Source organism: Engystomops pustulosus, chromosome 8 (genome assembly GCF_040894005.1).
Source record: "Engystomops pustulosus chromosome 8, aEngPut4.maternal, whole genome shotgun sequence".
In the NCBI taxonomy this organism is placed as follows: Eukaryota; Metazoa; Chordata; class Amphibia; order Anura; family Leptodactylidae; genus Engystomops; species Engystomops pustulosus.
Window position 1 is genome coordinate 85,366,337 of NC_092418.1, and position 16,218 is coordinate 85,382,554.

General features: G+C 43.7%; 1 long non-coding RNA gene across 2 annotated transcripts in view; it reads right to left on the minus strand.

Moving 5' to 3' along the window:
* The window catches only part of LOC140074727 (uncharacterized), a 508,369-nt gene extending 507,234 nt beyond the window's left edge, over positions 1-1,135 (minus strand). For both annotated transcript variants that reach the window (XR_011849260.1, XR_011849259.1), the window contains exon 1: positions 940-1,135. This is a non-coding gene — a long non-coding RNA (uncharacterized lncRNA). The remainder of the gene's footprint in view (positions 1-939) is intronic.
* Between the last annotated feature and the right edge of the window lie 15,083 nt (positions 1,136-16,218).

Below are 16,218 nucleotides of genomic sequence, written 5' to 3' on the forward strand. Positions count from 1 at the left end.
AGTGTTTTCAAATCTCATCATGACTGTAATTCCAACGTTCTCACACTCATTCCTATTGAAAAGATACCCTAATCGCATCCCAATCATCTAAACCAATAAATATGCAGGGGAAATTTTGGCCATATACTTAGGCCCCTTTCACACTTTCCTTGTGGGAACGTAGAACTGTTGTTTTGTTAACATTGCATTAACAAAACAACAGCTGTGGAGAGACGATTTGCTCAATTACAATGCTGTTAAGATTAGTATTTTCAAAACACAACCATTAACGAGATGTTAACATTTCATTAACAAAATTTGTTAACACAATTCTAATGCAATCATAAGCAACCCATTTACATTGCATTTTGTAAAAGCAAATGTTAATTTAACATCAATTAAATTCGGAAATTCTTCTCTCCTCACCTGTTTCATCGTGGTTCAAAATTCAATGTAAACACTGCACTTGAACATGCCCTTAAAGAGGGCTTTTATTTCACATCAGTGATTTTTCTCCAATTTTGTCAGTTTACAAAAATGTAAGTAAAACGCTTTGAGGTAAAGCGGCTAACCCTTTCAAGCTATAACTTTCTAAGGGATTCTGTTTTATGGATAGATAGATAGATAGATAGATAGATAGATAGATAGATAGATAGATAGATATTACACATACATTCACATGTCATGGTGTCATATTACAGAAAAATACACACGGATATATATTTTTCTGCACCATTATATAGCACTGTTGATACAATCAGCAATGGAAGCACATAAAGTATGATCAAACTTGCACAAATAACAGTATTCCATGTACAAACATATAATAAACGTCTATGTATACCTTTTTGAATATAGACTTATTAAGACACTCATATATTATTGAGAACAACCAAATGTGTACTATCATTCACACAGAAAACTCGAAACACACTCCTACATGCATAAACACTATCCTACCTGAAGCAAGTTGTCAGTCTTCTCCATAGCATGACAGTATGTGATGGGCACAGTCACTATAAGCACCTGACAGCTTGAAAATCTGCACCCAGGAGCGGGAAGTAGTGAACATACAGGAATGTAAAAGACGTTTCCTCTTTCAATGACCTTTGACTTTCTGTGTTGAAACCCCTATACTCACTTGCTCGACGGCATCCTTTGCTGAAAAATCAAAAAAAGATAGAGCTCAGCAAAACCTGTGCTTGGAAGTAGTCACTCAAAACATACCCGCTTGTCCATGCAGGATGCAATGCAAATAATATAATGGGGCATGCAGACCAACTGCACCTTCAACCAGGACCTGACACACAAGCTCTGTCTAGTTCCTTTGTGCTATGGTCTGCAGAGCCATGGGACCTAAATGAAAACTAGGTCAACAAACTTACAGCAAGAGGACAAGCAGGCAGAGCTTACCGGCTGGTGTCTGCTATTCCCTGTGCTTCAAAGTCGGGGGCGGAGCCTAAGTTGTAGAAAAAACCTTGCAGTGTTCTCAACTACAGGAAGTGGCTCCATCCCAGTTCCAAGGCTTAGGCCGCGGTCACACGATCCGCTAGGCGTCCGTTCATAATGCGACGCTAGCGCACAGGGGGCGTTCCTCGGCCCCGACCGCACATGCGTTAACAGCGAAACACATGCGATTGATAAGCCGATCGCATGCGTTTCCCTGTTAACGCATGTGCGTTCGGGCCGAGGACCGCCCCCTGTGCACTAGCGTCGCGTTATGAACGGACGCCTAGCGGATCGTGTGACCGCGCCTTAGATTTGCATCCCTGAATTGGGGAGAACAGTAGGGTCACCTCCCTGGCTGCAATCATATCTATTTTAAGATTGGTTAAGATTTTAACAATTTCCATCATGAACCTGGAATCTGCCGCCTGGCAGATCCTGGTACACTCCTCTTCTGGGCCTGGCAGTTAGGCCGCGGTCACACGTACCGCTAGGCGTCCGTCATAACGCGACGCTAGCACACAGGGGGAGGTCCTCGGCCTGAACGCACATGCGTTTCCAGGGAAACGCATGCGATTGTTAAGCCGATCGCATGCGTTTCTCTGGAAACGCATGTGCGTTTGGGCCGAGGACCTCCCCCTGTGCGCTAGTGTCGCGCTATGAACGGACGTCTAACGGTACGTGTGACCGCGGCCTTACATTCCTGCGTTTACACAATGCATTGTGATGCTTTTTTGGTGTGGTTTTGACAAATTCCAAAGTCTTCAGACTTGATCACATGCTAAAGTTACATTGCTTTCCACTGCATTTGCTAAATTGCAATGTAACCTTAGCATGTGATCACGATTCAAGCCATTGAAATGCGCCTAAAACGCAGCAAAACACATGATGCAGTGCATTGTGTGAACATGGCCTACGGGCCCACTCATACGGTGCGATAGCATTACATTTACAAACAACACTAGTGTCTATGGGTGGCCTGATCGAATAAGCATTTACATGGAAAAGCATGCCAGTTGTAACCAGCACCCATTGCATCGCATTACATTGGGTTCTGATTACTGATGGCATGCATTTACATCAAAACATAAATGCGATTAGGCCGTTGCCCTCCCCTGCCGCACTGCTTAAACTCAACACTAGCGCAACATATGAATGCCCTTGAAGGCCTTGTCTCGTGGGAAGGAAAGGTGTTAAAAATCACTTTTTCCATTTAGGAATTGAATATTCTTTTCAGATTTGACATTCAAAACACTTTAAAGACAATGGTTAGAACCAGTTCTATATACACAATATCTGTTCACTTCTAAAATATTTTGTGCCATAGCATAGTACCATCGTCTGCTTCAACCATATTTTAATGTTTTCAACTTTGCCAGGAAAAATCATGTGTTATGATTCCTTGCTTTGACTCGGGCAATTCATCATAGGCCGGCAATTCTTTACATCGCAATTCATCATGCAGGCTGGCATTTCTGTTGAAGTAGTCGCACATACAGATGTCTCTTCATCACACTTCTCAGAGGTAGCAGTGACCACAGGGAAATTGCTCATGTGCCGACACATGATAAAGGTCATGCCCACTTCCGTCCCGGCAAATAAATCAAGAGGACACTAGGGTGCGCACAGGGGGTGGTTTCCAGGCAAAATGCATGGGATTGATAAACCAATTGCATGTGTATCCCTGGAAACGCATGTGCGTTCGGGCCAAGGGACGACCTGTGTGTGCTAGCGTGGTGTTATGAACGGACGCCTTGCAGAACGTGTGACCGCTGCCTAAGGGTGCGATCGGGGTGCGGTTTGGTCTGCATTTGCAAATGCAGCCAGAAAATCCCATGTGATAGCGCCCTAACGGCACATTCACATTTTCAGCTAGTGTTGCATTCATAATGCGATGCTAGCGCACAGGGGGTGGGGCTCGGGACGATTGCATATGCGTTTCCCGGGTAATGCATGCGATTGGCAACATCTGAATGCGCTTTAGGCCGCGGTCACACATACCGCTAGGCGTCCATTCATAACGCGACGCTAGCACACAGGTGGAGGTCCTCGGCCCGAACGCACATGTGTTTCCAGAGAAACGCAAGCGATCGGCTTAACAATCGCATGCGTTTCCCTGGAAATGCATGTGCGTTCGGGCCGAGGACCTCCCCCTGTGCGCTTGCGTCGCGTTATGACGGACGCCTAGCGGTACGTGTGACCGTGGCCTTAGGAATAACACAGGCATGAAGAGATATATGCTCATATCTAGTTCCTTTCATTTTTTCGAAGCAAAAACAGCTGACTACTGGCATCTTTCAGGGCTGTTTTTAGGTTGTAACTAAAAAGTTATTAAAAAGATTACTAAAAGCCATTTTTTGGCTTTCCTAAAGGGCACAGTGACATGGTACCTTTTGGCCTGTGTTTTCATTTCATTTTGATTGTGTTTTCAACGCATTTTGAAGTGCATTAGAACAGCTGAGGAGAGGTGATTTGCTTTATTACATTACTGTCAACATATAGGCCGCGGTCACATGTACCGCTAGACGTCCGTTCATAACGCAACGCTAGCGCACAGGGGGAGGTCCTCGGGCCTAACGCACATGCGTTTCCAGAGAAACGCATGCGATTGGATTAACAATCGCATGCGTTTCCCTGGAAACGCATGTGCCTTCGGGCCGAGGACCTACCCCTGTGTGCTAGAGTCGTGTTATGACAGACGCTTAGCGGTACGTGTGACCGCGGCCATACATTTACAAAACACAATGTAAATGCATGGTTAACACATGTGTTAACAATGCATTTATGTTAGCGATTTGTTAAAATATTGTTAACATATGTGTAAGCTATGCATTTTGTAACAGCAAATGTTAACAATAATGTAATTAGGCAAATGACCACTCGTCAACTGTAATGCGTTTAAAAATGCAATTAAAATGCAACCAAAATGCACTGTGTGACTGCCCCCTTGGCCAATGCCACACGCACTGATTTGTCTGTGTTTGAAAACGCAAACACAGACAAAGTCGCGCCTAACAGGGCGGGCCGCAGCCCAATCGCATCAGCGTTTCTGAAATTAACGCAAAACATCGGCGGCTCGTTCCTGATCACAGGCGTTTCCATAGAAACGCCGATGTGATCGGGCCGCGGCCCACCCCAGTAGGCGCGGCTTTGTCTGCATTTGCATTTTTTAACGCAGACAAAGCGGTGCGTGTGAAAAACATGACGCAATACATTGTGTGAACATGCCTTTAACCTTTTGTTTTCACACCATTATTGAGGGCGCTGTCTCACGTAGCGTTTTGACTGCGTTTGCAAACACAGACCAAACCGCACCCACCGGGGCTAGCCACGGCCTGATCGCATCAGCGTTTCTATAGAAACGACTGCGATCGGGTACAAGCTGCCGGTGTTTTGCATTAAAGTAACGTGGCGCGGCTTGGTCTGCATTTGCAAACGCAGCCAAAACACAATGTGGGACAGCCCCCTGAATCAAGAATTAAGTACAATCATTCTACATGTCTATTCAGACCAATCAAGCAATGCCTTTGGTTCTAAACAAAGGAGGAGCTACACACAATCGGCATTTGACTGGTAAAGAAAGGGAGGGGCTGTGTCATCTGCAATATAAGAGCCCACCATACACTTGTCTTCCTACTATTACCTCTTGTTCTTCCATTGCAATGGTGATGGCATCTACTTCAGAAACAGCCGTGGATCAGGTAAGTGAAAAGATTCACTTTATTGTTACTCATTACATGTTTTACTCTGCTTCTTTCCTCCCAAGCCTAGATACATTTGGGTGGATTTCAAATAGTTTGAAGTTTTGCACTAATTTTGGTTGTTATATTCTAATGTATACCACTATAGCCATTTCCATTCCTTACAGTTCCTTTTTCAATCCTATGGGTGCTTTCACATGTTCCGCTGGGGAAACGCATATGCGAGCGGGCCCCTGTACTCTAGCGTCGTTATGAATGCGACGCAAGCGGAACATGTGACCGCGGTCTATGGGTCCACAAAAAAAACAGATAAAACAATTTCTCTTTACTAATGAGGCTGAAAAAACTAGGGGTGATCTTTTCAATTGTAAACAAAGAGAATGTCCAGCAGAGTTGTTTCATTAAGAAATGTAGGCTTCTTTATTTAGTCCACATAAGGAAGAGCAGTTTAAGCGCAGAAATCAAAACAAAGTTGGAGATATTCAAGGCCGTGGTCACACGTTGCATTTTTATTACTTTTGAAACAAGCGGCGCAAATCGGAAATATTCGGGTAACACGTCGGGAAAACGCGAATCGGGCCCTTAGTAAATGACCCCCATTGTGTCCAAAAGCTTTAAGAGGAGACTTGTATTTGAGCCAGAGGAGTCCAAGGTGTGGGACACTTGCCCAAAAATGGATGTGCAAGTCACAAAGATCGTAAAGAAGACTGATCTTCCGTTTGAGGACGCGGCACAATTAAAGGACCCGATGGATAGGAAGTCGGACTCTCTTTAAAGGAAGGCCTGGGAGACATCCATGCTCAATCTGAAGAGAAATCTAGCTTCTACTTCAGTAGCAAGGAACTTGCTGTACTGGTTAAACGAACTGGAATCCCACATCAAGGAGGGAACTCCAAGGTCAACAATCTTGGAGGACTTTCCTTTGCTGAAATCAGCAACAGCTTTCCTAGCAGATTCCGCGGCTGAGGGAATCCGTTTTGCCTCCAAGGAGGGGGCACTGTGGATGAAACAGTAAAGCGAAGTTGTGCAGCCTCCCCTTCTCAGTGGAATTCATATTTGGGCCAGAACTGGATGCTATACTCGAGAGAGCATCAGATAAGAAGGGCTTTCCTGAGAGATCGATACCCAAGAAACAGCCCTTTCGGGACTTCAAAAAGGATTCATACAAGGATAAAGGGTAAAAAGGGACGCTGGAGCTACCCGAAAGGAGGTAAAGGGAGAGGGTTTCTGTTCTCCACCCCCAACAGACCCTAATAGAAACAAAAAACATTAATGCCATGGTAGGGGGAAGATTGCTAAGGTTCAGAGGAGAATGGACAAAGATCACTTTAAATCCCTGGGTCTTAGATATATTACTGCACGGTTACAATATCGAATTCTACAAACTTCCCCATAAAAAATACATGCCACCTTCGTCATCTGTCACTTACATCCCACAACTTAATATGGCAAGAAGTAGCTTCCATTTTGTCTTCTGGAGTTGTTGTACCTGTCCCACAAGATCAGGAAAAATCTGGGTTTTACTCTTCTCTTTTTTTTGGTGAAGAAACCGAATGGCACAAACCGGCTGATTATCAACCTGAGAGGTCTCAACGAATTTATTGTCTACTGAAAATTCAGGATGGAATCGGTAAGATCAGCCACACACATTATTCACAGAGATGCATTATTGTGCACTATAGACTTAAAAGATGCATACTATCACATCCCTATACACCCTTTCTCAGAGATTTCTAAGGTTTTCTGTCCTGTCTCCAGAGGGTACTACACTTTCAATTTTGTGCACTTCCCTTTGGAATATCATCTGCACCAAGAACCTTTACAAAGGTGATGGCAGAGGTGGTGGCGTCCCTCAGACTACAGGATGTACTGATTGTCCCGTACCTAGATGACCTGCTTATTATTGGCCAAGACAGAGAGAGTTTACTCTTTTCAAGAGATCTCACCCTAAAAACCTTAGAGAAACTGGGATGGATAGTAAATTATCAGAAATCCGAACTTTCTCCAGCTACTGTGAGAAAATTCTTGGGAGTAAACTTGAACTCAGTTTACCAAATGTCGTTCCTTCCACAGGACAAGGGAGACCACATCAAGGATCAGATAACGAAGTTCAGGAAAAAATCGGTGATCTCCATCAGAGGCAATGAAGATCCTGGGTTCTCTAACAGCCTGCATGTCCTCGGTAGCCTGGTGCCAGGCTCACTCCAGAACTCTCCAGGGATGGATCTTAAGATCCTGGAACAGAAGACAGAAGGACCTGGACAGGAAAATTCCAATTCCTCCTGCTGTCAAGGAAGACCTGTTATGGTGGTTGGAAGACGGAAATCTGAGGAAGGGAATATTTTGGTCAAACAGCCCTTACATTCCGATTCAAACAGACGCGAGTCAGACGGGCTGGGGGGCAGTGATGCCTCAGCATTTTTCTCAGGGTACCTGGACAGAGGAAATTACAAGAAGGTCCTCAAATTTACGGGAGCTGCAAGCAGTATGGGAAACCCTCAGCGCAAACACTCCTCTTCTTGCTCACCACCACCTTCTCATCTTGTCGGACAATACGACTACGGTCTCCTATATAAAAAGGCAAGGGGGAACCAGGTCTCTTCTCCTGAGTGCCCTAGCTCAAAACATTTTCATGGGCAGAACGCACCCTGTCAATATCTGCCACCCATCTAAAGGGCACAGAGAACTCAAGGGCAGACTTTCTAAGCAGAAGGAAAATCCTCCCAAACGAATGGAGTCTCAAGGAAGAGATCTTCCAGGAGCTAACATCCTTGTGGGGCCATCCTCTAGTGGACTTGTTCGCAACAAGGGAGAATACCAAATGCCCTTGTTACTTTTCTCTAGAAAAAGGGGAGAACAGGGAACAGCTGGACGCTTTCTCTCACTCCTGGGACATTCCACTAGCCTACGCCTACGCCAGGTGGGTCAAGAGGTATATTAAAGCAGCTTCTAGGTTAAAGCCCCAGACTGTTAAAAAGTCGTCAGCATGGGACTTAACTCTAGTCTTGAATGCCTTAATGAAGGAACCATTTGAACCTATTGACTCCTGCAGTATAAAGAACTTAAGACGGTTTTCCTGATAGCCATCACTTCTGCTAGAAGGTTAGGTGAACATCAGGCTATATCGATTAGGGAACCCTACATGAAAATTCTAGATGATAGAATTGTACTGATGTTGGATCCAAATTTTGTTCCCAAGGTGGTTTCTGATTTCCACAGGAATCAGGAGATTATCCTGCCTTCCTTCTTCAGCAAGAGAACAAGAATGGAATTCTTGGGATGTAAGACGTTCTGTCATAAAATACTTACAGATCACTGAAACCTGGTGTATTGACTCTAATCTTTTCATCCAATTTCAGGGGAAAAACAAGGGGAGGAAGGCGTCGAAGGCGACTATCGCAAGATGGCTGAGACTGGCGAATGCTTCATGCTACGATCTACAGAAAATACCAATACCATCAGGAATCCGAGCTCATTCGACCAGGGCCATGTCCACATCCTGGGTGGAAAGAAGAGGAGCGTCACTGGATCAGATTTGAAGGGCCGCAACCTGGTCTTCATCCACTACGTTCTCTAAGCTTTAGAGACTGGACTTGCACTTATCAAAAGACTTATCATTTAGACGCAAGATGTTACAGGCAGTAATCCCTCCCTAAAGCTTACTAATTTTGTAAGTCTCCAGGTTGGGCCGTCATGGGGGACGAAGCAGAAATTGTGAATTAGACTACTCACCGGTAATTCTATTTCCGTTAGTCCACCATGACGGCCTATATATTTTCCCTCCCAGTTGGAAATTCCTTATTTCTGTATTTTTGCTTTTCAGATGAGTTTTGTATGTGGAGCAAACCTACTAATAAATCTGGTTGCATCTTCCTCAGCATGGTTATTTTGTAATCACTGGCGGGAGGATGCGGGGGGGGGGAGCATTTAACCTCTCTTCTTCCTGTCCCTGCCGAGGTCAAGGGGTATCCTCCAGGTTTGGTGGACTAACGGAAATAGAATTACCGGTGAGTAATCTAATTCACAATTTTATAATTGTAGATCCAGGCAGCGGCGCCTAAGGGAGGGCGGAGGTGCTCCGTGCGCCTTAAATCGATCCCGGTGTGTCGCGCGGAGGCATATGGCGACTTCCGGCGCGATCGGAAGTAACGCTCCGATGCCGGGTCTCGGAGCATGAACGCCGGCTGCAGCCTTCAACAGGGGGATGGGCTCCCCTAGAAGGTATTAAGTCATTTTATTGCGGGTACACATTGATCTGAGGTCTAAGTTCAAAGTTTTTTCTGGACTCTCGTGCAGCCGTGTGTTTTTGTCTCCCTGCCATCACAGCCATGTCTGAAGAGGCAGATGCAGGCTCTCTCCACCCGCTGGTACCCGTAAGTGCCCTGGAGGAGTCCTCCACATGGTATATGTGTTTATTAAGGTCTCTTGCAATGAATCCTCCTCCTTCCCTTCCAGGAGGAATCTGGGGGAAAGGCAAGGAGGAGAAGCAGGAGAAAGGGGGCAAAGTGGCGAGATCAAAATCATCTGATGTTCAGAGCAGAAGATGTAATATGTGCATTAGCAAGTTACCCGATACGCATAAGAAGCCGATATGTAAATCTTGCATAGATTGAGACGAAAAAACCTCCTTTATGGATGAGATTAAGGAGTTTATTGAAGAAAAATTTGTATCCCTTGCTTCAACCTCTCAGGTTCTTCAGGGTCCCTTCCCTTAAAAGAGGCCGAATGGATCTAGATTTAGCCACTCCTCCATCAGATTCAGATGTCTCAGAATCTCCATCCTGTTCTTCTAAAGATTCAGAAGTAACGCATTCTGATTTACGAGACTCTGAAGCCAGGTATTCGTTCCCTATTGAGGAAATGGAAAGGCTGCTCAAAGGAGTAAGGCATACACTAAATATCGAAGACATAATCCCTCCTAGATCAGTCGAAGAGGATCTTTTTGGAGGATTGAGGAATAAAAAGCGAAGTGTCCTACCCGTCAATGATGCCTTAAAACATCATCTGATTACGGCAGAATGGCAAGAATCTGAAAAGAAGATAAGGGTCTTTCAGGAAGCGACTTCTGTTCGAGCCTAACGATTCAAAAATTTGGGACGCCTGTCCTAAAGTGGACGTACAAGTCTCCAAGGTATCTAAAAAGATGGATTTACCATTTGAAGATGGAGGACAGTTTTGGGATCCTATGGATTGGAAATCCGAAGCACTACTCAAGAAAGGCATGGGATACATCTATGCTAAATCTTAAGACTAACCTGACGGCTACCTCTGTAGCCAGGACACTACTCTTCTGGCTGAAGGAGCTGGAAAATCACAATAAGGACCATACTCCCAGAGAAGTTATCCTAGAGAATATTCCTCTCCTTAAATTAGTGGCAGCCTTTTTAGCTGATGCCTCAGCAGAGTCCATCAGATTTTCCGCTAAAGAAGGGGCCCTATCCAACGCATCCAGGAGAGTGCTTTGGCTAAAGAAATGGAGGAGACATCCGTTCCATAACAAAATTGTGTGGAGTCCCCTTTTCCGGCGAGTTCGTCTTCGGCCCGGACCTCAATGCCATTCTTGAGAAAGCCGCCGACAAGAAGATGGGATTTCCGGAAAATCGACCCGACAACAAAAGGAAATTTTTTTTTTTTTTGTGGCCCCAAGGACCAAAGGGAGAGCTACAGAGGAAAGGGAAAAACAAGGCCGCTGGAGCTATCCCAAGGGAGGCAGAGGTCGTGGCTTCTTGTTCTCCTCAAATAGTGACCCATCAAAAAGTAAGAAGCAGTGATGCCAGGGTTGGGGGAAGACTCACATTTTATACTTCTCAGTGGGAGAAGATAACATCAAATCTCTGGGCAAGAGACATTGTAAAAAATGGTTACAGAATAGAATTCTCCCATCTCCGCCCCCCCCCCCCCTCCCAAAGATACTTCTATCCATCTTCGACATCTCCTTTTACACAGGTCACCATCTGGCAGGAGGTCCAGAACCTGCTACAACTGGGGGCCATCCTGAGAGTTCCGCTCAATCAAGAGGAACAAGGGTTCTACTCCCCTCTCTTCACAGTGAAAAAACCCAACGGATCGAACCGCCTCATAATAAATTTGAGCGGATTAAATCGCTTCATAATATACAGACGCTTCAAGATGGAGTCGGTAAGATCTGATATACCCCCTCATCCACCAAAACTCCTTTATGTGCACCATAGACCTAAAGGACGATTATTATCATGTTTTTATCCACCCTTCCCCTCAGAAATATTTAAGATTCTCTGTTCTTTCCTTGGAAGGGGTAACTCACAACTTTCAATTTTGTGCACTACCTTTCGGAATCTCTTCCGCTCCCAAGGTATTTTCCAAACTGATGATAGAGGTGGTTGCTTTCTTAAGAAATCAGACTCCTTATAGCCAATACCAGATTAGACCTAGTCATGTCTCAGGATTTCACTATTTCTGCACTCAAGTCTGGGGTGGATGGTCAACTTTCAAAAGTCAAATCTTTCCCCTCCTTACCCAGATAAAATTCTTGGGGGGTAATCTTGGATTCATGTTTTCAAATCTCTTTTCTTCCGCAGTACAATATCAGACACCTCATAGTATAATTCAGGAAGAAGCCAAGAGTCTCAATCCGGACGGCTATGAAGCTCTTAGGACAGATGACAGCCAGTATCCCAGCGGTATCATGGTGCCAAAACCATTCCAGGTCACTCCAGAGCTGGATCCTTTCATCCTGGGACAGGTCACCAAGAGGTTTAGAGAAAAAGGTCCAGATCCCGCTGAGTGTGAAACGAGATCTTTTGTGGTGGCTAAGTACAAATAACCTAGGAAGGGGCATCCCATGGATCCAACAGCCCTTGATTACCATCCAGACGGATGCAAGTCAGGTTGGCGCGCTTATTTCCAGGATCAGCTGGTACAGGGTCAATGGACTCAGGAAATCAGTGCCAGATCCTCCAACTTCAGAGTTATATGCGGTTTGGGAGACTCTGAGATCCAACAGGTCTCACCTAAGGAATTCACACCTCCTAATATTATCCGACAACATCACCACTGTATCATATCTGAGGAGTCAAGGAGGAACCAGGTCTCCAGATTTACTGGCCCTATCGCAGAAGATCTTCAAATGGGCAGAAGCCAATTGCCTATATCTGAGCAGAAAAACACTCTCACTGAACGAATGGTGCCTAAAGCAGGAGATTTACGACCAACTGATCACCCTATGGGGGCAGCCACTCATGGATCTGTTTTCCTCAAGAGAGAATACAAAGTGCAACCATTTTAGTTCTCTTGTGTCTAGAGAATAATTCTCTATTCTGGACGCATTCAGCCATACTTGGGACCAGCCACTAGCATATGCCTTTCCCCCAATTCCCCTGATTTCAAAGGTGCTAAGCAAGATCTACCTGGACAGGGCCAGGGTAATACTAATCTGCCCGAATCGGAAGAAGAAGAGTTGGTACCCTCTTCTGAGATCCATGGCTCTTCAGGAACCCATCCTACTTCCTCCGGAGAACGACCTTCTATTTCAGGGCCCAGTCCTTCATCCAAGACTGAGCTATTTCGACCTATCGGCATGGATCCTGAAAGGGAACTCCTGTTAAGGAAAGGTCTTTCCTCTAAGGTGGTGAACACTCTACAGGCGAGTAGAAAACCAATGACATTTGCCATATATCATAAAATATGGAAAAAATTTGTATCCTTTTGTGTGGATAAACCTCCATCACAAGATAACCCTAATGTCTTTCAGGTGTTGGAGTTCCTGCAAGCTGGACTAGAAAAGGATCTATCCACAAGCACTTTAAAAGTGCAGGTGCCTGCCCTGGGTGCCTTTCATGACTGCTACCTTATGGACAATAGGTGGGTAAAAAGATTCATAACCGCCTCTTCTAGGATCCGTCCTTACTAAAATCCCTACCTGGGATCTTACTTTGGTTCTCAATGCCTTAACTAAAGGTCCACTCGAAACAATAGAAAGTTCTGATATCAGAAACCTGACTTTAAAAACCGTTTTTCTGATAGCTATAACCTCAGGCCGAAGACTAGGATAACTCCAAGCCTTTTCTATACAAGAGTCTTACTTAAAAATTTTAGATGACAGAATTATAATAACTATTGACTCTGCTTTTGTTCCTAACGTCTTGGATTTCCACAGAAATCAGGAAATTATCCTGCCCTCATTTTGCAATAATCTGACATCCTCCAAGGAGGCCGAATGGCATACGCTTGATGTAAGGCGCATGATATTAAAATACCTTCAATCCACCGAGGAATGGCAAGTAGATAATAACCTCTTCATTCAATTCCAGGGGCCCAACAAGGGAAAAAAGGCATCTAAGGTCACTATCGCTAGATGGCTCAAGATGGCAATTTCAAAGTGTTACAGCCTACAGAACAAGCCAGTACCATCGAACATAAGGGCTCACTCCACGAGAGCCATGTCTACATCGTGGGCAGAAAGAAGGGGAGCTACGCTAGACCAGATCTGCAGGGCAGCAACTTGGGCTTCCCAAAATACATTCCTAAAACACTACAGATTGGACATGCCAAAGAATCCCAACCCAACTTATCTCATTTGATAAGTCTCCAGGTGGCCGTCATGGGGGACGTGGTGGAAATTAAGATTTAGAATCTACCGTTAAATCAGTTTCTACTAGTCCACCATGACGGCCTATTTATTCCCTCCCTAATATTGATTGTTTTGTTGTATTCTTGTGTGTGACTTAACATACTAAATAAATACATTTGCATCCATTCCAGGTATATATTATAGCCGACACCCTCCTCTAACCCTGACCGCGGTGTGCTAGGGGCATTTAACTGGATTCGGACCCCCCGCGGCGCTTACCGGGGGGTCCCGCTGCTCTGATCGCAGCCCCGGGACTGCCGGTGACCGGGGCTGCGCGATCTTCTTCCGGGTGCCGGGTCCGTGCCTTCTGGCAGGACCCGGCTGTGACACACTGAGTGTCACAGCTGAGTGCCATGCTCAGTGTGTCACATAATACAGTGTTATATATCTGTATTACACTGTATTAGGTGAAGAATAGCTTGAACAAGTGATCAGTGGATCACTTGTTCAAGCTAACCTGTAAAAGTAAAGTTAAAAACACTGAATAAACACAATTTTTAATAAAAATAATTAATTAGAGTTAAAGTCCCCTAAACACAAACATTCCCTATACACATCTAATAAAGTAAAAATACCTGAAAATCACCAAAACCCCCCACATATTTGGTATCGCCGCATCCGTAACAATCTGTACAATAAGTCAGAAACATTATTGGACCCGTACGATGAACGCTGTAAAAACAAAACCCGAAACTCGCCAAAAATATACATTTTCATAAAATCCCTTCACAAAAAATGTTCTAAAAAGTGATCAAAAAAAGTTGTGCCCCAAAATGGTACCAATTGAAAGAACAACTCAACACCTTAAAAAATAAGCCCTAAACTAGCTCTGTCAACCAAAAAATATTAAGGTCAAGTTCCCGAAAAGATGGCGATGCAGAAACAAATGAGATTTACTCTATATTAGTTTTTCTCCAGTAAAATTGTAAAAATAAATGAAAAACTATATAAATGAGGTATCACCGTAATCGTAGTGACCTATAGAATGAAAATATTATAGTATTTTTAGTGTATGGTGTACGACCCCCAAAATATACAAAAAAACCCAAATTGACAATTTTCTTTTCCTCCATACATTAAAGATTTATTAAAATCTCATCAATAAGCTAATGACCCACTTAAATGAAGTATTTGTAAAGTGCATCTCATGTCGCAAAAAATAAGCCCTTATGTCCAAATTGCCAAAAAAATTAAGATTGTATAGCCAATAAAAAGTGACAATGCATAATCTGCTCTGAATGGCGCAGCTTCCCTTCGATGCCCTGGCGTGTGCCTATACAGCAGGTTACCACCACATATGGGGTATTATTATACGCGGGAGAGATTGGGGATCAAATTTTGAGGAGCGTTTTAGAATTTTATCCACTGACAATTTGTACATTTTATGAAAAACATTCATTTAGCCAAATAAAATGTAATTTCAAAATTGCATCCGATTTTGTTTTAACCCCTGTAAACCAATTAAAGGGTTAACGAACTTCATAAAAGTTGTTTTACGTACGTTGAGGGGTGTAGTTTCTATAATGGAGTAATTTATGGGGTTTTACTTTATTTAGGCCTCTCAAAGTGACTTGAAACCTGAGCAGGTCCCCCAATAGCAGGATTTTGCTTTTTTTATGAAAATGTGAAAAATTGCACGTGACGTTCAAAGCCCCATAACATCCTACAAAAATAAGAGTATGCATAAAAAACCACGGAGGTATAAAGTAGACATTCGGTGAATGTTAGTTATTACGTTTTTTTGGTGTTATGACTCATGTGTAGAAAAAGTAGAACATTTCAAAAATTGCAAATTTTTCCAAATTTTCACCAAATATCTGATTTTCTCATAAATAAATGCAAAACATACCACCAAAATTTTTTAACGAACATCAAGTACAAAGTGTCACGAGAAAACAATTTTCAAAATCACTTGGATATGTTAAAGCGTTCCAAAGTTATAACCAATTATAGTGTCAGAGGGCAGATTTGAAAAAATGGGCCGTGTCAGGAAGGTGAAAAGTGGCTTCAGTGTTAAGGGGTTAATAAAACCATATGTAAGAGGTTTCTCATCTTCAGACTTCTTCATACTTTGCTTTATGGAGCTATGTAAGGTGTTTTTTTTTGTGAAATGGGAATAATCGTATATATACTGGACATTGTTGGTATGAAGGGATAGCAAAGATTTTTATGATTTTACTGGTTTTATTTATTACAACATGCTGGAACAGAAAGGTACAGCTTTGGGTCAACAATTAAGACAATGAAGGTGGTTGTGTGTGTTTTCAGATGCAAGTCTGCCCTTATATGTGCATTTTGCTAATCCAAATGGTCTTTTCTTTTTCCAGATTGCATCCAGTGAGCCGCTATACCCAGCTATTCTGCAGGCTGACCAAACCTATTAAATGGACTGTAAATTTACTGAAAAGATGACTCCTAGGGACTATAGAAGCTCTAGCCAACTTTCAGAGCAACAAAGAAAAGGGCAATGGATCTGCACAACTG